Source organism: Anomaloglossus baeobatrachus, chromosome 3, assembly GCF_048569485.1.
Source record: "Anomaloglossus baeobatrachus isolate aAnoBae1 chromosome 3, aAnoBae1.hap1, whole genome shotgun sequence".
NCBI classification, from domain to species: Eukaryota; Metazoa; Chordata; class Amphibia; order Anura; family Aromobatidae; genus Anomaloglossus; species Anomaloglossus baeobatrachus.
This window is the reverse complement of record NC_134355.1, coordinates 432729938-432751269: the sequence shown is the minus strand read 5'-3', so window position 1 is coordinate 432751269 and position 21332 is coordinate 432729938.

The window sequence follows — 21332 nt, the reverse complement described above, 5'->3', positions numbered from 1 at the left end:
TAACATGTGTCCGATTCCAATGCGAGATTTTCTCGCATTGCTCTACTGCGAGAAACTCGCAAGGGAGAAGCCGGCCTGAAAGTTGTATTTGCAAAATCGTATGAGGGATGTCACACGTTTCAATTGACTAGGTATGTGCAACAAAACGTTCAATTCTAGACAAAGATACGATGTGTTTGCGATCACCGTTTTTGCGTTCAATCTTGATCGCACGTAGGTGTCACATGCAAATACGTCATGAACGATGCCGGATGTGCGTCACTTACAACTTGACCCCAACGACGGATTGTAAGATATATTGCAACGTGTAAAGCGGGCTTTAGGACTTACAGCATTTTTGATGCTGTGTTTTTGTCTCTTGTTGGTATGTTATGTTTTAAACAAAATTGCTATGTTTTTGATGCTTCCTGGTATTTGGCTTTGCCAAAACTTTTATTGATATACTTATGTGCAGATTACACGTTTTTTTTATACAATTCTGCAGCGGAAACACAATTAAAAACACATGTGCATTATTTACTTGTGGATTTTCCACATCCAGTGCAAGTCTATGAGAAAAATTCGCACATAAAGCTCAGCGTACCTGCAAGAGAAATTAACATGTTGCGGATTAAAAAAAGCACAGTGGGCCTGAGATTTCAATAAATCCCATCCACTTAGTGGGAACTGTAAGATGCTATGTTTTTGATGCAGTGAAAATCAAAAACTCATCATCATACACAGCCTAAGGCCTGAAACACACATCCGTTAAACACGTGCGTGTTTGTCCCGTTTCTGTATGTACCGGAGACACGGACAAACATGCACCAATGTTAATCTATCATTGAGGTCACACGTGCGTGATTCCATAAGGTCCATGTGTCCGTGTCCGTGATCCGTATGTTTCCGTTTTGCACGGAAGCATGTCCGTTTTCAGCACGGAACACGCACACACGGACCCCATGAAAGTCAATGGGTATGTGCGCACAATAACATGACACGGATGCATCTCTGTATGCTCCGTGTACGTTTTGTGCTTTTTTGTAGCGATGTCGGTCTTTCTTTCTTTTTCTGTCTATGTCGGTCAATCTCCCTCAGTCCGTCGGTCGGTCTCTCTGTCTTTCTGTCCCTCTCTCATAGTCTGTCAGTCAGTCTCCCCCCTTTCTCATACTCACCGTTCCCCGATCATTGGCGCGGCGCTGAACGGCTGTTCAATAAACTCCGGCGGCTTTTACTATTTTGAAAAAGTCGGCAGCTCATTATTCTATCTCGTATTCCCTGCTTTCCCCGCCCACCGGCGCCTATGATTGGTTGCAGTGAGACACGCCCCCACGCTGAGTGACAGCTGTCTCACTGCAACCAATCACAGCTGCCGGTGGGTGGGTCTATCCTGTGCAGTAAAAAAAATAAATAAATAATAAAAAAAAACGACGTGCGGTCCCCCCCATTTTGATACCAGCCAGGGTAAAGTCACACGGCTGAAGGCTGGTATTCTCAGGATGGGGAGCTCCACGTTATGGGGAGCCCCCCAGCCTAACAATATCAGCCAGCAGTCGCCCGGAATTGCCGCATACAATAGATGCGACAGTTCTGGGACTCTACCCGGATCTTCCCGTTTACCCTGTTGCGGTGGCAATCGGGGTAATAAGGAGTTATTGGCAGCCCATAGCTGCCAATAAGTCCTAGATTAATCATTTCAGGTGTTTATGAGACACCCCCAATGATTAATCTGTATGTTACAGTAAATAAACACACACAGTGAAAAAATCCTTTATTTGAAATAATAAACACTACAAAAACCTGCGTTCACCAATTTATTATGCCCCAAATACCCATCCATGTCCGGCGTAATCAATGGAGGTCCCGCGTCGCTTCCAGCTCTGCTACATGAAGGTGACAGGAGCTGCAGAAGAACACCGCCACTCCTGACAGCTCCATGCAGCAACTGAGGTGAGCCGCGCGATCAGCTGAGCTGTCACTGAGGTTACTCGCGGCCACCGCTGGATCCTCCACCTGTGACAGCAAGTCGCCCGAGTGACAGCTATGAAGTCACAGGTGAGTTGCAGTCATGGGGGGAGGATCCAGCTGGCCGCGGGTAACCTGAGTGACGGCAGCGCTAATCGCGCTGTTCACTTCAGTCACTCAGGGGATTAGCGGTCACCAGTGAGTCCTTCATGGGTGACCGCTAATCAGGACGCGACACAGACAGAGCCGCGGTATGACAATGAATTCGAGTGAAGTTCATCCGAGTTCATTCTCAGCGCGCGTCGCTGTCTGCTGTCAGCCGACATGTAGCAACTACATTTTACATCACAGACGGACATTTCACACGAACAATACACACACACGTCAGTTAAGTTTTACACGCACACACGGACATTCCACACACACACACGGCTAGCATACGCAGTTCACACAGATGCCACATGGACCATAAAAACGGACACAAAAACGGGACACGGACCCGAAAAACGGACGTAAAACACGTGCTTGTTTTTTCACGGATGTGTGTTTCAGGCCTAAGGGTACATGCTACTGAAAAAATTAAAACACTTGAATTTTTTTTGCAGTAGTCACATTGTGAGTGTGTGTTTACAACATGAACTCCATGGCAATCATGGGATGCAATAATGTGACATAATGTTCTGATGCATGTCTGTGTGCAGCCTTAGGGCTCGCTCACATTGATGTATAATACGGAGAACAGAAAATCTCGCATTGTACTTGGATTAATGTTAGTCAATGTTGAAGGGCAGATCTGTCAGTTCTTCCTCAGCATGTTGCGACTGGCAACGCGTCTCGGCTCATGCGCACCCATAAAAGTCTATGAATGCTTGTGAAACATTGGACTGTACTAATGACATCCGATATACGGAGAGACAGGCAATGGAGAAGAAGGAGAACTCAATCTCTGCATCTTCTCTGCACCTGTGCTCCGATTCTCACGAGCAAGAGGATCGAAGCACAGTAGATGACACTCACCCCACGCTCGTAGCAGAGTTTGAGCTGAGTGTCATTAGCTCTCGCATCCAATGCTATACGCTTGTCTGACCCTGACCTAAGGTAATGAGTTGGTAGTCTTGCGTCACAATCCTGTGATTAATTATTTCTTACCTTTGGCTTGATACTTGTGTACATCTGAATTAGTTATCAGATTCTTCATCTGTATTGCTCACACGGTATAGTATGGTATGTATATTAAATATCTAATTCACAAATTTTTTTTCTTATCCAAAGCTGTTTAGAGGAAAACTGCCGCACTAAAAAAAAGGAATCTTTAAAAGCCTGTTTTGCGGTGTCGTAGTGCTTTTTGTGAATGGGATTTACGTGACTTTACGGAATAGTATAATCAGAATGTTCTCTGTCCTGAACTTCCACGTATCATACTATAGGTGGAGCTCTTTACCGATTACAACATTGCAGCTTTGCCATATATATTTCTATTGAATGTATTCATTGTTTGGAGACAGATTATAAAGGCGACTCTATTTTACAACAGGACAAATCTAGTAAATCTGACATTATAATATCAAACATTCACAATATTTGCACTTTTTAATAAATTATATGCTAAAATGTTAAAATGAATGCCTTGGAGATAACAGATTAACTCCTTAAGGACAAACAGCAGTTTGGTTTTTTTTTTTTTTAGATATTTTTCACTTTGTTTTTCCATTACCACAAATATGTGAGGGCCTGTTTCTTAGTGGGGTGTGTTCTACCATTTAGGAGCACATTTCAGGCTACATACTATTTATATTAGTGTTTATTGTTTTTTCATATTACTGATGTGGAATCCACAAGAAAATAATTCTGAGATTGATTTTAGGCTAAGACCGCACTTTGCGTTTCCACCTGCGTTTCAGCTGCTTTTTAGGTCTGTTTTGAACTGCACCTTTTTCATGCCAAAAGGCATGCGTTTTGCTTTTCCATAATAGTCTATGGAAAATGTTGATTTCTAGACCACACTTTGCGTTTTAAAACGCTGCGTTTAATTTGCATATTTTGTGGCAAAAACCATGCGTTCAAAGAAGCAGCATGTCAATTGTTTTTGCCATTTCTGCAGCGTTTTGCTAACATTGAAGTCAATGAGAAATGGCAAAAACCAAGATTCCTTCAAAATTCCTGCGATTTACCTGCTTTTTAGGTGCAGAAAACATGCGTTTTGAACAAACAAAACGCAAGCTTTTCTAACATGAAATTAATGGAATCATATGTCCCTTTACACACACACATAATTCGACAATTAAATTAAAGAAAATTATGATTGTATTGCTATTTTAGCAATAAATATTATAAAATCGCTATAATTTCATGAAATATAACTATTCTCTTTATTAATTAAAAAATTATATGTTTTGCTTTTTTTCTCTTTTTTTCATTCTGTTTGACTATTTAATCTTTATTTAGTAGTGTCTTGATGTTCAAAACGCATCTGTCAAAACGCAGGTGAAAAAGCATGGAAAAAGCGCTGAAAACGCATCTAAAATGCGATAAATACACATGCGTTTTTAGCGCTAAATTTTTGAAAGAGGCAACTTTGGCTAAATCAATTAAGGCAAAAACGTGCGTTTACAACTGCAAGCAGGACGACACAAAGTGCGGTCTTAGCCTTAGTAGATTTTTTAATGCTAGTTACCATCCAGAAGAAATACAGGAGTAATGTTACTCTGTAACATTTAGGCTATGTTTACATAGGGTTTTAGCATACATTCGCGTTGTTTGGGGTTTCCAATGCTACGCAAAACGGGATTCAGGCGTAAGCGCTAAAAGGGGCCAATGCGTATAATAAGAATTTTTGGAGGGATTACATATATTAATTACTTTTTCTATTTTTTCTTTTGTGTATAGAAGTAAAGTAGGGAGTCATCAGAATAGTAAAGCACACATTACAGGAATGTAATTTTAGAATGCCACTAGTGGCATGCAAAGGTTTGGACACCCCTGATAAAAATTATTGTTATTGTGAACAGTTAAGCAAGTTGAAGATGAAATGATCTCTAAAAGGCATAAAGTTAAAGCTGACACATTTCACATGTAGTTTACAATAAAAAAAACCCAGAAGAAAATTATTTTCATCTTTCACATTTTAAAATTACCTAAAAAGGAAAATGGGTGATGCAAAAGTTTGGGCACCCTGCATTGTTAGTACCTAGGAGTACCCCGTTTGGCAAGTATCACAGCTTGTAAATGATTTTTGTAGCAGCCAAGAATCTTTCAATTCTTGTTTGAGGGATTTGTATCCATTCTTTCTTGGAAAAGGCTTCCAGTTCTGTGAGATTCCTGGCTCGTCTTGCATACACTGGTCTTCTGAGGTCTAGCCACAGATTTTCAATGATGTTCAGATCAGGGGACTGTGAGGGCCATTGTAAAACCTTCAGCTTGTGCCTTTTGATGTAGTCTAATGTGGATTTTGATGTGTTTTAGGATCATTATCCATTTGTAAATGCCATCCTCTTTTCAACTTCAGCATTTTTTTACAGATTTTTTTTTACTTCTGAGGTCTAGCCACAGATTTTCAATGATGTTCAGATCAGGGGACTGTGAGGGCCATTGTAAAACCTTCAGCTTATGCCTTTTGATGTAGTTGAATGTGGATTTTGATGTGTGTTTTAGGATCATTATCCATTTGTAAATGGATAGTTTTTTCTCTTTTCAACTTCAGCACTTTTTTTACAGATGGTGTTATGTTTGCATCAAGAATTTGTTTAAATTTAATTGAATCCATTTTTTACTTTACCTGTAAAATGTTCTATGCGCTAATTAGCTGCAATACAACCCCAAAGCATGACTGATCCACCCCCCGTGCTTATTGGTTGGAGATATTATTGTTATTATTATTTATTATTATAGCCCCATCAATTCCATGGCACTTTACATGTGAAAGGGGTATACATAATAGGGACAAGTAAAATAATCATAAACAAAACAAGGCACAGACAGGTACAGGAGGATATACGTCCCTGCTCGTGAGGGCTCACAGTCTACAAGGGATAGGTGAAGATACAGTAGGTTAGTGTAGAGCTGGTTGTGCGGCGCTATATCAGACTGAGGGTTATGGCAGGTTGAAGGCTTGTTGGAAGAGGTGGGTCTTCAGGTTCCTTTTGAAGCCTGTTAAGGTAGGCGAGAGTCTGATGTGTTGTGGCAGAGCATTCCAGAGTATGGGGGAGGCACGGAAGAAATCTTGGATGCGATGGTGGGAAGAAGAGATGAGGGGGGAGTAGAGAAGGAGATCTTGTCAGGATCGAAGGTTACGTGCCGGTAAGTACCGGGAGACTAGGTCACAGATGTAGGGAGGAGACAGGTTGTGGATGGCTTTGTATGTCATGGTTGATGTTTTGAACTGGAGTCACTGGGCAATGGGAAGCCAGTGAAGGGATTGGCAGAGAGGAGAGGTCGGGGAGTAGCGGGGGGACAGGTGGATTAGCCGGGCAGCATAGTTTAGAATAGATTGTAGGGGTGCGAGACTGTTAGAAGGGAGGCCACAGAGCAGAAGGTTGCAATAATCGAGGCGGGAGATAAAAAGGGCATGTACTAGGGTTTTTGCAGCTTCTTGAGAAAGGAATGTACGGATCCGGGAAATATTTTTGAGTTGGAGGTGGCAGGAGGTGAAGAGGGCTTGGATGTGTGGCTTGAAAGTGAGATCAGAGTCTAGGATTACTCCCAGGCAGCGAGCATGTGGCACTGGGGAAAGTGAGCAGCCATTGTCATTGATGGATATATCAGGTGGGGGGGTTGAGTGAGGAGGAGGAAAGACAATGAATTCTGTTTTGTCCATGTTCAGTTTTAAGAATCAAGCAGAGAAAAAGGATGAAATAGCAGACAGACATTGTGGGATTCTGGTTAGTAGGGAGGTGATGTCAGGTCCAGAAAGGTAGATCTGCCTATAATCAGTGTAGAGATGATACTGAAAGCCGTGGGGCTCTATGAGCTGTCCCAGGCCGAAAGTGTAAATGGAGAACAGCAGGGGTCCAAGAACTGAACCTTGGGGGACACCGACAGATAGGGGGTGAGATGAGGAAGTGGTTTGAGAGTGGGAGACGCTGAAAGTTCAGTTGGTTAAGTATGAGGAGATCCAAGATAAGGCCAAGTCTGTGATGCCCAAAGATGAGAGAATTTGTAATAGAAGGGAATGGTCTACTGTGTCAAAGGCTGAGGACAGGTCCAGGAAGAGGAGGACAGAGTAGTGTCGCTTGGATTTTGCGGTTAGTAGGTCGTTAGTGACTTTGGTTAGGGCAGTTTCAGTGGAATGATGGGGTTGGAAGCCAGATTGTAACCAGTCAAAGAGGGAGCAGGAAGAGAGGTATGAGGACAGTTCAAGATGGACATGCTGTTCCAATAGTTTTGAGGCATGAGGGATAAGTGATATGGGGCGGTAGTTTGACACAGAGAAAGGGTCAAGAGAGGGCTTTTTGAAGATGGGTGTGATGGAGGCATGTTTAAAGCATGAAGGGAATACACCAGCTGTTAGTAATAGGTTGAAGAGTTGGGTTAGGGTCGGGAGGAAGACTGTGGTGAGATGAGGTGGGATGGGAGATATGTTCTTTTACAGAAATTCTGCACATGCCTTTGATCATTGTGGCCAAAGAGTTCTATTTTAACACCATCGGTCCAAAGTACTTGTTTCCAAAATGCATCAGTCTTGTTGAGATGTTCTTTTACATACTTTTGACACTGAATATTACGGTGAGGATGCAGGAGGGATTTTCTTCTGATGACTATTCCATTAAGGCCATATTTGTGCAGATGTCTGAACAGTAGAACAATATACCACAACTCCAGAGTCTGCTAAATCTTCCTGAAGCTCTTTTGTGAAGGGGTTTATTCCGCGCTATTCATCAGGAAGGAGAACAGAGAGATGATCAATGTTCCTTTATTGTGGCTTGCGTCTACGCGTTTCAGGAGCTCTGCTCCCTTCATCAGGACATACAGCACAAAAATAACAGATATGTTGTTTTTGTGCTGTATGTCCTGATGAAGGGAGCAGAGCTCCTGAAACGCGTAGATGCAAGCCACAATAAAGGAACATTGATCATCTCTCTGTTCTCCTTCCTGATGAATAGCGCGGCATAAACCCCTTCTCCATAGTTCTCTATCAACCACGGGGGCTGCAGCAGATTTCATCCCAACAATATAAGCTTTCATTGGAGTTGTGACTGTCACAACTCCTTAAGCTGAGTGCATTCCTTTTATTTTCCCCGGATATATACCGGGTAAGACCCTATTGCGCTTTTTCTCTCCACAGTTTTACCTCGTGAAGGTCTTTTGTAGCCTCTCTAGCAATCCTACGAGCAGCTTTCTCAGAAATTTTGCTTGGTCTTCCAGATCTTATCTTGACCTCCACTGTTCCTGTTAACTGACATTTCTTAATTAGATTCCGAACTGAAGAATAGACAACTTGAAAACGCATTGTTATCTTCTTATAGCCTTCTCCTGTTATGTAGGTCTCCACCATTTTCATTTTCAGAGTTCTAGGCAGCTGCTTAGGAGAATCCATGGCTACTATTTTTTGGCACAAGGTTAGGGAAGGCTGGATTTTTATAAAGCTCTGAAATTTGCATCACCGGCCTTCTTTCCTAACGATGATAGTGAACAACTCATAACCCTAACAGGCTAGTTATGGTCTGAAACCTTGGTCAAACTTATGTGAGCAGAGATCTCCAAGTGTGTCCACACTTTTGCATTTCTTGCCCATTTTCCTTTTTGTAATTTTTAAAATGTATAAGATGAAAATATTTTTTTTTGTCTAAAATGCAAAGGATGTGTCATCTTTCACTTCATGCCTTTAAGAGATCATTTCATCTTCACCTTGCTTCACAATAACAGCAATTTTTACTAGGGGTGGCAAAACGTTTGCATGCCACTGTAAAAAGAGAAACAAGTCCCCTAAAAGAATTCTATGTATCATCATAAATTGTTAAAGGGATCCTGTCATGTCCCCAGAACCACAAGCAGTTCTGGGTTCACATCTAGAATAGCTCTCTAACAGTCCCAGCATACAGTTACAAATGTAAACCGATCTTTAGAAAACGTATTTCTAAAGATTGTTTATGACATGCTATTGAAGACTGTGACTACTCGCAGGGGCGTTAGTTCCCTGGCTAGTCGGCACACTTAGCATACCCCTGTGGACATGCTAATATGCTTTACAACAACCAGCGTCATGACAACGAGATACAAAGCTGTGCATGCTCATCCTTTATGAGATGCTAATGATGGCTGTGACTAGTCGCAGGGGCATTAGTTCCCTGACTGGCTAGTTGGCCCATTTAGCATGTTAGCACCCCTCTGTGGGTGTGCTAACATGATTTGCAACAGCCAGCGTCATGGCAGCACAATACAAAGCTGTGCAGCTTTGTACCCATCAGCTTTCAGTTTATTTGATGTCGGGTGTATGCATCCTGGCTCCAAAGTGGCTCACTGCCCATGATCAGATGTAACCCGCACTTCTGGTCATATGCACTACTCAGAAGGGTGTATATGTCCCGGCTTCAGAAAGTAGTTCACATGATTAGAAGTGTTGACGGTTTCACATAATGGGCAGTGACCATCTGTGAAGCCGGGAAGCATACACCCGGCATGCCGTGCGGCTTTGTATAGAGCTGCAATGACGCTGACTGTTGCAAATCATGTTTGCACCCCCACAGGGGCATGCTAACATCATGCTAAGTGAGCCGACAGGCAAGTCAGGGATCTAACGCCCTTGCGACTAGTCACAGCCCTCATTAGCATTTCATAAACGATCTTTATAAATACTTTTTCTAAAGATGTGTTTATGTATTCTACTGTATGGTGGGACGGTTAGGCAGGGATTACAGATATGCACCCAGAACTGCTCGTGGTACTGGGTGCACTGGGGACCTGACAGGTTCACTTTAACACTGCAATTAAAAATCTTCTCACTTCTCAAAAATGGAGACTCTAAAAATCTCATTCTGCTTTCCCTGTTGGCTAACTGTATGAGAGAGTTGGCTATAAGACATAACTTTTATGAGCTAGATCCTCTGAAAGTTCTCCCATTATTAGCCCTTTGTTCTTACTGAAGCATAATATAAGGCATTTAACTGTCTACATGAATGAACTGAACATTCATGGGATAAATTCTTAATTTATTTCAACTGTGCCTGGATTAAGCCAAGATAGATGAGTGCTAAGGCAGAGCGTGATGGAAAAATAAATAAAAACAGGTGCAGAATATATTTATATATTTGCTATGCAAGTCCTGCTGAAAGGAACGTAGCTATAAAACACTCATATGGTATAGAGAAGTGGCATCTGCTGCTTCCGTCGACCCAAGTAAGAAACAGACACATGCACCCGATGTGATATACACTGATGAAATAGGATGGGAAACAGAAATATTCATGCTTAAAGAGAACCTTACACCAAATGTTTCATATTGAACTGAACACAGGGTGTAATACTGGCTGCAGAGCAAAAAAAAACAAAACAAAACACTTTTTTTTATTTAATTTTTCTGTTGCAGAAATATCTACGGTCAAAGTAATAAGTTAAAGGGAATCTATCACCAGGTTTTTGCTACCCCATCTGAGAGCCGCATAATGTGGAGACAAAGACCCTGATTTCAGCGATGTGTCACTTACTGAGCTATTTGTTGTCATTTTGATAAAATAAATGTTATCTTGCAGTTATACAGAGCTGATGAATATGCTGTACTACCTGGCAGCACGCCAAGTAGTCCTTTAATGATAATCTACTGCTGATTAAACAGTGATTTTTATCAAAACTACTCTATGCAGCCCAGTAAGTTACACATTGCTGTAATCAGGATCTCTGCCCCTATGTTATGCTGCTTTCAGATTAGGTGGAAAAAAACTGGTGATAGACTCCCTTTAATTTTAAGCCCAAGTGGGTGTTATCAATGTTTTCACTGGGGGCATGCACTTCTACTTGTAGTATGCTGAACAATAATAAACAGGCAACAACACTGAAAGGAAAGAATAACATGTGCCCACCATAGCCAGGTTTTTTTTAATGTGTGAGAAGTAATGATAGAGCCCTGATCTCCTGGTGTAACCTCCTGCATGAGTCAATATGGAGGGGCAGTGCAGCTGAGTTTAGCTGTGTCACATTACAAACCCTTCTATCAGCTCTCCTACTTTTATAGCATGGTCATTACTGTTGTAGTGTCCCTCCCCCCCACAAAAGAACTATATCATTACATCTCACATAAGGAGAAACCTGCTCTACGTTATTGTGGGGGCGTCTTTCCTTTGATTGGTAAAGCCTTCTTACAATTGTTCACCATCATATGGGAGGAAGAAGTACACCCCACTGTGAAAACTCTTATACCCAATTGGCTTAGCGAAAATTAACTCAGTATGGGCCAAATACTTTGACTGCTAATAGAGTGGAGAGACAACATAAATAAAAAGAAAACAAACAAAAAAAAATGATGTTATTTTGCTTTGCAGCCACTATTACATCCTGTGTCCAGTTCAACATGAGTGAAAGGTCCTCTTTAACAACAATGGAAATACATCCTAGTTAGACATTCATTATCTAAATACAATGGTCTCACAAAGTAGGGTTCATAAAGGCAGTTTCTGGTGACAAATGATTTAACTGAAATTAATTGTCCCCTTTTACCTAATTTTAGCCTGCAGGCTCATTTATGTGTAAAATTCCAAACTGAGCTTTACTTAATTTCCTGGCTTCAGTGCTACGTCTTTGAAGCTGCCCCAGTCCCTGTTGATTGGTTGCAGCGATGACATCATGTTGACACAGCCACAGCCAATCATGGAGCTCAGTAGCTCTTGCCATCTACATTTGGTAAACTGCTGAGCTCAGTGATTCACATAACATAAACACTGTAGCCAATGAACACAGATCAGGATATTGGAGAGGCAGAGATAGATTTGGGGAGGTCAAGTTAAGCTCAGTTTGTTAATTTATACATAACTAAGCTTATGGTCTAAAATAGGTGACAGGGTACAATCCATTTAAATGATTATTTCGACCACATACATTGTTTATGAGTGGTTCCCTTCTGATCAAGATATCAAAGACGCTTGAATTCTGACTCTAAGGGCTGTACAGCCGACCTTCCCAGAATTATGTAGATGCCCTTATATAAAGTGGCTATTTGACTGGTGAAAACAAAATTCAAGAAAGGGGTTGTCCAGCATCATCCGATTTGACTTTTTAATCCACGTCAGACTTCTTCATTTCATAAGAAATAACTATTATTGTGCACATTTAAAATCATGCTTAAAAACACATGTCTTGTCTTACGTGTTTCAGGCTCCTAAGAGCTCTTACTCATAGCAAGACTGGAGAACTGTAGTTGTAGTTTTTACTATAACTTTATAAATTTTCCATAAAAAAGTGACCGTCCATGAGTAGACTCCAATGCAATCTGCCAGGAATTAGGACCAATATGACTGCTGTTCAAGAGCAGTGCGGTTTTGACTTTCACAGCATTTCCAGTAAAGACTGCTGGGAAAACTCCTTTTACAATTATTCTCCGGGAATTAAAAAAATAAACAAAACGTCATTATAAATACATTTTCAAGGACGTGGAATTGTTTAACTCAGGTTTTCCTGTTATATTATTTTTAAAAAATTATTGGCAAATTATATTCGCTATGACTTGTTAAAAAAAAAGAAAAAGTAAATCTTGCAATTTTCACACTCCCCACTGGGACTTTTTTAGATTTCTACTTCCTGTCCTTTCAGGAAGAAATTTACACCAGGGTTCCATATGAGGCAGGATTAAAATGACAGCTAACACCTCTTTAAAAAGCTGATAACACAGGAACCACCAGTCACAATCCGCAATGTTACAGTTGACCCTGCTCCCCACCCCTTCCCAGTCACAATCAATGATGTCACATTTGACCCTGCTCTCCAACCCTTCTCAGTCACATTTGATGATGTCACAGTTGAACCTGCTTCCAACCCTTTCCCAGTCCCAATCGGTGATGTCACAGTTGACCCTGCTCCCCACCTCTTCTCAGTCACAATTGATGATGTCACAGTTGACCCTGCTTCCCACCCTTTCCCAGCCCTAATCGGCGATGTCACAGTTGACATAATATCATATAAACCCTGCGACTTCCTTTATAACATGAAATCTAATAAATATGCCTAATATTAGTATCAAGTTACTTTGACATTACGAGTAAGCAAACTACAAAGGAAAATAGCATTAAAAGGGCCAGTAGGGACTTGTTGGGTAAGGAAACCTCTGCCATTAGCAATATATTTGACATAACTTCTAGGGAGTATAAAACCTGTAAATCTGTGACAAAAATTGAATGACATTCTATAATATAAAATGTATGAGATGTTCCTTGTTCCAGCCCTATAGAAAAATACATTGAAAAACAAACAAACAACAATTATTACCTGTGTTTTGATGTAGTTCCCTTATAGAAAAGTTAAGAAGTTGTCTTTTAAAAAGAAAAAAACCTGGGTTAGGCCTTGTGCGCACACCGCATTTTTTTATGCGTTTTTGTTGCCCAAATCTGCATGTCTATCCTTATGCCAGCAAAGTCAACGAGGATTCTGAAGTTCTGTGCGCACATTGCTTCTTTCTTCCTTGCAGTTTTGGGAGTAAAAAAAAAAAAGCAGCATGTAAATTGGTGCGTTTTTTTTTCCTTGCATTTTGTATCCCTTCCATCCATTGATTTCACACAAAAAAAGCATGGCACAAAAACTCACCAAAAAACGCACCTAAAAACATACACACACACACAAGGTGCAGAAAATCTCTACATCCAAAAACTCAGGGTGCGATCTCTTCTCTTCAATGTTTTCTCTTTACTTTTTCTTTTCAATTCTTCTTAATTTATCCCCTCTCTCTTCCCCCTTTTTTATTAATATTTACTTGTGGACTTTGTTTGTTTCCTTATGTTTAACCCCTTAAGGACGAAGCCAGTTTTGTACTTAATGCCCAGGCCTTTTTTTTGCAATTCTGACCAGTGTCCCTTTATGAGTTATAACTCTGGAACGCTTCAACGGATCCCCGTAATTCTGACATTGGTTTTCGTGACATATTGTACTTCATGATAGTTATAAATTTAGAACGATATTTTTTGCTATTTGTGAAAAAATCGGAAATTTGATGAAAATTTTGCAATTTTCAAAATTTTAATTTTTATGCCCGTAACCCAGAGAGTTATGTCACACAAAATAGTTAATAAATAACATTTCCCACTTGTCTACTTTACATCAGCGCAATTTCTGAAACAAAATATTTTGGGGTTAGGAAGTTAGAAGGGTTCAAATTTCATCAGCAATTTCCCATTTTTTCAACAAAATCCACAAAACCCTTTTTTTAGGGACCACATCCCATTTGAAGTGACTTTGAGAGGCCTAGGTGAAAGAAAATACCCAAAAGTGAAACCATTCTAAAACCTGCACCCCTCAAAGTACTCAAAACCACATCCAAGAAGTTTATTAACCCTTCAGGAGCTTCACAGGAACTAAAGCAAAGTGGAATGAAAAAAAGCAAAAAATAAAATTTTACCTAAAATGTTGCTCTACCCCAAATTTATTCACTTTTAGAAGTAATAACACAACAAAATGGACCCCAAAACTTGTTACCCACTTTCTTATGAACGCGCCAATATCCCCCTTGGGGTCAGAAACCTTTTTTTGGACAGATGAGAGGACTCGGAACAGAAGGAGCAATATTTGAATTTTGGAAAGCAAATTTGGCTGAAATAGATTGTGGGCACCATGCTGCATTTACATGTCCGCTAAGGTACCTAAACAGCAGAAACCCCTCACAAGCTATGCCATTTTGGAAACTAGACCTCTCAAGGCTTCTATCTAGATGTATAGTGAGAATTTTGGACCCACAGGTACTTCACAGATTTTGATAACGTTAGATTGTCATATTGAAAATTTTCATTTTTTTCTCAAAAATGTTGCTTTAGCATCAATTTTTTCACTTTTTCAAGAGGTAATTCCAAAAATTTGGCCCCAATGTTTGTTACCCACTTTTTTATGAGCGCAGTGATACCTCACATGTGGTCTGAAACCTTTGTTTGGAGAAATGGGAGGGCTTGGAACGGAAGGAGCAATATTTGAATTTTGTAAAGGAAATTTGGCTGAAAAAGATTGCGAGCACCATGTCGCATTCGGAGGACCCCTAAGGTATATAAACAGCAAAAAAAAAAAAACACAAGTGACCCCATATTGGAAAGTAGGCCTCTCAAGGAATTTATCTAGATGTTTGGTGAGTACCCTGAACCCCAGGTGCTTTACAGAAGTTTATAACGTTGAGCCATGAAAATAAAAAAATAAAATATTACCACAGAATTGTTACTTCAACCAGGTAGCTTTTTTTTCACAAGGGTAACAGGAAAAAAAAATCACCATGTAATTTATTGTGCAATTTCTCCTGAGTTTGGTGGAAATCAACTGTTTGGGCACACGGCAGGGCTCGCAAGAGAAGGAGTGCCATTTGACTGCAAAATTGGCTGGAATCAATAGCGGACGCCATGTTGCATTAGGAGAGCCCCTGAGGTGCCTAAAAAGTGGAGGTCCCCCACAAGTGACCCCATTCTGGAAAATAGACCCCACAAGGAATTTATCTAGATGTTTGGTGAGTACCCTGAACCCCCAGTTGCTTCACAGAAGTTTATAATGTTGAGCTGTGAAAATAAAAAAAAATATTTTTACCACAAAATTGTTACTTTAACCAGATAGCTTTTTTTTAACAAGAGTAAAAGGAAAAAAATCTGCATAAAATGTATTGTGCAATTTCTTCTGAGTATGCTGATACCTTATGTGTGGTGGAAATCAACTGTTTGGATGCACAGCAGGGCTCGGAAGGGAAAAAGTGCCATTTGACTGAACAATTGGCTGGAATAATTAGCGGACGCTATGTCGCATTTGGAAAGCCCCTAAGGTGCCTAAACAGTTGAGGTCCCCCACACTGACCCCATTCTGGAAACAAGACACCTCAAGGTTTTTATCTAGGTATATATTGAGCAGTTTGAATCCACAAATACTTCACCGAATTTGATAAGCTTAGGTTGCCATATTGAAATTTTCATTTTTCACAAAAATGTTGTTTTAGCATCAAATTTCTCACTTTTTCAAGAGGCAACAACAAAACGTGGACCACACAGGTTGTTATCCAATTTCTTGTGAGAGCAGGGATACCCCACATGTGGCCAAAAACCTCTGTTTGTATAAATGGGAGGGCTTGGAATGGAAGGAGCACCATTTGAATTCTGGAAAAGTTGAAATAAATTGCGCGCACCATGTCACATTATCAGGGCCCCTTGGGTACCTATACATCAGAAACCTCTGACAAGTGACCCCATTTTGGACACTGGACCCCTCAAGGATTTTATTCAGGAGTATAGTAAACATTTTGAATCCACAGGTACTTCACAAAAATGTTGCTGTAGCAACAATATTCTCACTGTTAGGCTATGTGGCCATGATCCAGCGACACGGCGCCTAGTACACAGTGCCAGCCTTCCTGCAGAGATGAGAGTGTTGTCCACGGGAGAACGCAGCTGCCCATGCCCACGATTTGGGTTCAGGCTGCTGTGGACTTTAGCTCTATACTACCTGCAGAGAGCACTCTTGTCTCCGCAGCATAAATTGACATGCTGAGGCTCAGGAAGCTGCACCACAGGTCGGTTTATGCTGAGGAGAAAAGAAGCACAGTAGGCATGGGATTTCTAAAAATCCTTCCACTGTACTTCTACTGCACAACGCAGCGTTATGGAAAACACTCTGCGTCCAAAACGCTGCAAACCCTGATTGTGGGCACACAGCCTAAAATGCTACAGTGGATGAATGGATAGATGTCAAACATATATAACATCCCACCCCCTGCATATTCTAAGCTGGCGCCCTTTAGTGCCTTTCATGTGGCACTAAAGGGTGCCTAGCCTTGTATTTAGCCCAAAAAAAAATAATTAAAATAAATGACATGGGGTCCCCCCTATTTTTGATAGCCAGCTAGGGTAAAGCAGACAGCTGTAGCCTGCAAACCACAGATGACAGCTTTCTCTTGGCTGGTGATTAATTTGGAGGGCTCCCCAGGCTGTTTTTTTTTTAATTATTTATAAATAAATAATTAAAAAACAAACAAACGTGGGGTCCCCCCCAAATTAGATCACCAGCCAAGGTGAAGCTGACAGCTGGGGTCTGGTATTCTCAGGGTGGGGAGAGCCATGGTTATTGGACTCTTCCCAGCCTAAAAATAGCAGGCCACAGCCGCCCCAGAAGTGGCGCATCCATTAGATGCGCCAATCCTGGCGCTTCGCCCCAACTCATCCCGTTGCCCTGGTGCGGTGGCAAACGGGGCAATAAATGGGATTGATACCAGATGTGTAATGTCACCTGGCATCAAGCCCAGCAATTAGTTATGTCACGGCATCTATTTGATACCAAACATAACTAATTGACAGTAATAAAAAAAAAAAATTGACAGCAAAAAAAAAAATTATTTGAAAAAACACTCCCCAAAACATTCCCTTTCACCAATTTATTGAAAAAAAAAAAATCAGGTCCCCTGTAATCCATTTTGGAAGTCCCACGTCGATTCTGGACCTTCTAGAATATGGGGGGCACGCTCAGGGAACGTATCCCCCATTTTCTAGGAGTGCAGACCCTCCATTTGAGGAGTGTGGGTGCAAAGAATCTGCACCCACTCTCCCCGGGTCACAGCTGCAAAGTGCGAGCAGCAGCCAGCGTTTCTGAAAGCAAAGCAGGAAGCTGAGCGGTCAGCTGCTCTGCACATGTGACCAGCGATCAGAGCTGCGACAAGTACGGGGGACACCGGGGAACACCGGGGGGGGAATAGGGGGTGACCTGGCAGGGCCTGGGGAGCAGTTTTCTGTCGCATGTGTGATGGCACATGCGACAGAAACCAGAGGAAAAGGGTGAATGCGGCCGGCGCGCTGCTGTGCGCGCGGCCATCTTGGATTTTCACGAGGGGGTTGGGGGTCGGGGGGCACTTTGGGGACACCGGGGGACCGGAGGGGACCGGGGAAGAGATTTATCTCCCATCTGACATGTTTGATCATGCCAGATGGGAGATAAATCATTTTTTACCGGCGCTGTCATTTACTGTAACGTGATCATCGGTATACGGTGTATACCGGTGATCACGTGAGCGGTGACCGGAAAAACCGGCCCGAATCATGTTCTCCAGGGTCTCAGCTACCCCCAGTAGCTTCCCCGGTAGCTGAAACCCCGGAGATTTTCTGACTCTGGGGGGCGCTATACCCTTTTTTCCGACCGCCGTAAAAAAGCGGCGGATCGGAAGAAGTACCCTTAATTGCTGCCGTTAAAAGGCGTATCGGCGGTCGTTAAGGGGTTAATGTATTATTAGAAATCAACATTTTAAGCTTTTTCAGCTATGTTTAAGAATACTCCTTGATCCTCCATTCCCCTCATCTTCTACCCCTTCCCTATAAAGTTTTTCCCATCCCCTTACCCCATTCCTTAACCTACCCACTCCTTTCTTAGGAATCTGCTTTACGAAAATAATTTTTTTGTTTAAATCCATCTGCTAATGATTCCTTCTATTTCCTGTATTATTTCCCCTTTAAAATTTAATAAAAATATCTGGAACACAAAAACTCAGGGTGCGCACATAGACTTAGGTTATGTGCCCACGATCAGGACTCACTGCGTCCTTGATGCAGTGGGTCCTCCTGATCTGCAGGGCCGCGAGTCTCCGCAGGAGAACGCAGGAGACTTCAGCTGCTTGTGCCCACAATCAGAGTTCAGTGCACTGCAGTCAGGGCCGGCTCCAGGTTTTTGTGGGCCTTGGGCGAAAGAGTCTCAGTGGGCCCCATCCACACATAGACATGCACAGATACATACACATACAGGCATATGTACACATACATATTTAAAGGGAAATTCACAAAAACATATATAAATAGACAAAAATCTATACACAGTCATATACACTGACATACATAGATACGTATCATACATGCACACACAGACACATTAGAGAGATTTCTAATATTGGGAAGCCGGCAACAGCCTCATTCACCTCCCTGCTTGTCTCCATCCATCTCCTCCTGGGCATGTGTCTGTGCTACGCTGATTGGTGGTCGTCACTAACAGACATGGCCGCACATAGAGAACACTAACACTGCTGTAAATATATCATAAGAGAGGCTGGGGACATACACATTACTTGGGGGCATACATATTACTGAGGAAAGGGATATACATAAATGGGGGCCATACAGCTCCAGAGGGGGGCATACAGGTCTAGAGGGGGGCAGTGGCTCTGAGATGGGAGGACAAACAGCTCTGAGGTGGGGAGGTGACATGCAGCTCTGGGGGTATACACAGCTCTGAGGGGGTATACAGCACTGGGGTGGAGGTGACATACAACTCTGGAGGTATAGTAGTATGCAGCCCCCATATTCCTCTATATAGTGTTATGAAGCCCTCATAGTTCTCTATGCAGCCCCCATCTGTCATTATACAACCCCCATATAATATTAAGCAGCCACCATATAGCACAATGCAGACCCATATAGCATTAGGCATCCTCATGTAGTATACAGCCCCCATATAGCACAATGCAGACCCAGATAGCATTAGGCACCTTCATGTAGTATACAGGCTGCATATAGTGCATATAGCACAATGCAGACCTAGATAGCATTAGGCACCCTCATGTAGTATACAGCCACCATATAGCACAGTGCAGACCCACATAGCATTGGGCACCTTCATATAGTATACAGCCGCCATATAGCATAGTGCTGACCCAGATAGAATTATGCACCTTCATGTAGTATACAGGCTGCATATAGCACAATGCAGACCCACATAGCATTAGGCACACTCATGTAGTTTACAGCCGCCATATAGCACAATGCAGACCCAGATAGCATTAGGCACCCTCATGTAGTATACAGCTGCTATATAGCACAGTGCAGACCCAGATACCATTAGGCACCCTCATGTAGTATACAGCCCGTATATAGCACAGTGCAGACCCAGATAGCATTAGACATCCTCATATAGTATACAGCCCCATATAGCACAGTGCCGATCCTAATAGCATTAGGCATCCTCATGTAGTATACAGCACCTATATAGCACAGTGCAGATCCTGATAGCATTAGGCATCCTCATGTAGTATACAGCACCTATATAGCACAGTGCAGACCCAGATAGCATTAGGCATCCTCATGTAGTATACAGCCATATATAGCACAGTGCAGATTCTGATAGCATTAGGCACCTTCATGTAGTACACCGCACCTATATAGCACAGTGCAGACCCAGATAGCATTAGGCACCCTCATGTAGTATACAGCAGCTATATAGCACAGTGCAGATTCTGATAGCATTAGGCACCTTCATGTAATATACAGGCTGCATATAGCACAGTGCAGAGCCAGATAGCATTAGGCAGCTCCATGTAGTACACAGCACCCATATAGCACAGTGCAGACCCTGATAGCATTAGACACCTCCATGTAGTACACAGCCCCATATTATTTAATGCACCTGCATGGTCGTCTGGCCACCATGATTACATAAATACTCACTTCTCCTCGTTCCCCCGCTGCTCCGGTCTCCTCGAGGCGTTCACCGCTGTCGCTCTGACCTCTCAGCAGGCGCACAGTGATGATGTCACCGCGCTCCGCTGATGAGCTGTCAGAGGCTCAGAACGCCGACAGTGTCAGACACAGCGGGGAGAATGATGAGAGAGGGAGTGCACCGCTCCATCTCTCATCATTGCTTTCAATTGTATCGGCAACTGCGATGCCGATACAATTGAAAGTGCGATCCTCGGCGGGGGGGGGGGAGCCGGTGACAGCGTGGGCATCGGGCCCCCCTGCCACCGCGAGTGGGCCCCCCCAGCAGCCCAGGGCCCCGGCATTTGACCAGGTTTGCCGGGTACTGACACCGGGCCTGGCTGCAGTCTTTCGGTTTTGTTCTCCCTATGCAGGACGCATGCAAATCCACAGCAAACAATTGACATGCTGCGGCTTGGAAAGCCACCCCGCAGGTCAGTGTTTCCTGCAGAAACACAAGCACAGTGGGCAACGGATTTCTAGAAATCCAGACCACTATGCCTGTACTGTCCAACGCAGCATTTAGGCATGCACCCTTACAGTTAGATAAAGATAGAAAATAGGAGTTATCCCTTATTTTGTTATTCTCAAACATCACCAAAGAAAATAGGGTACCCATTTATTATCACAATTGTTCAATAAGAAGTCTTTAATGATCAGGTTTTTGAGGGATGCGTCATCTAACTTTGTTCATTCAGTAGCTTGCCTAGGAGTTCTCACTATTTATTAGATGTAAATATTGTAGGTTGCAAACCTCTTAAAGATTTTGCACAGAAATAGCATTTTTTTTTTCGT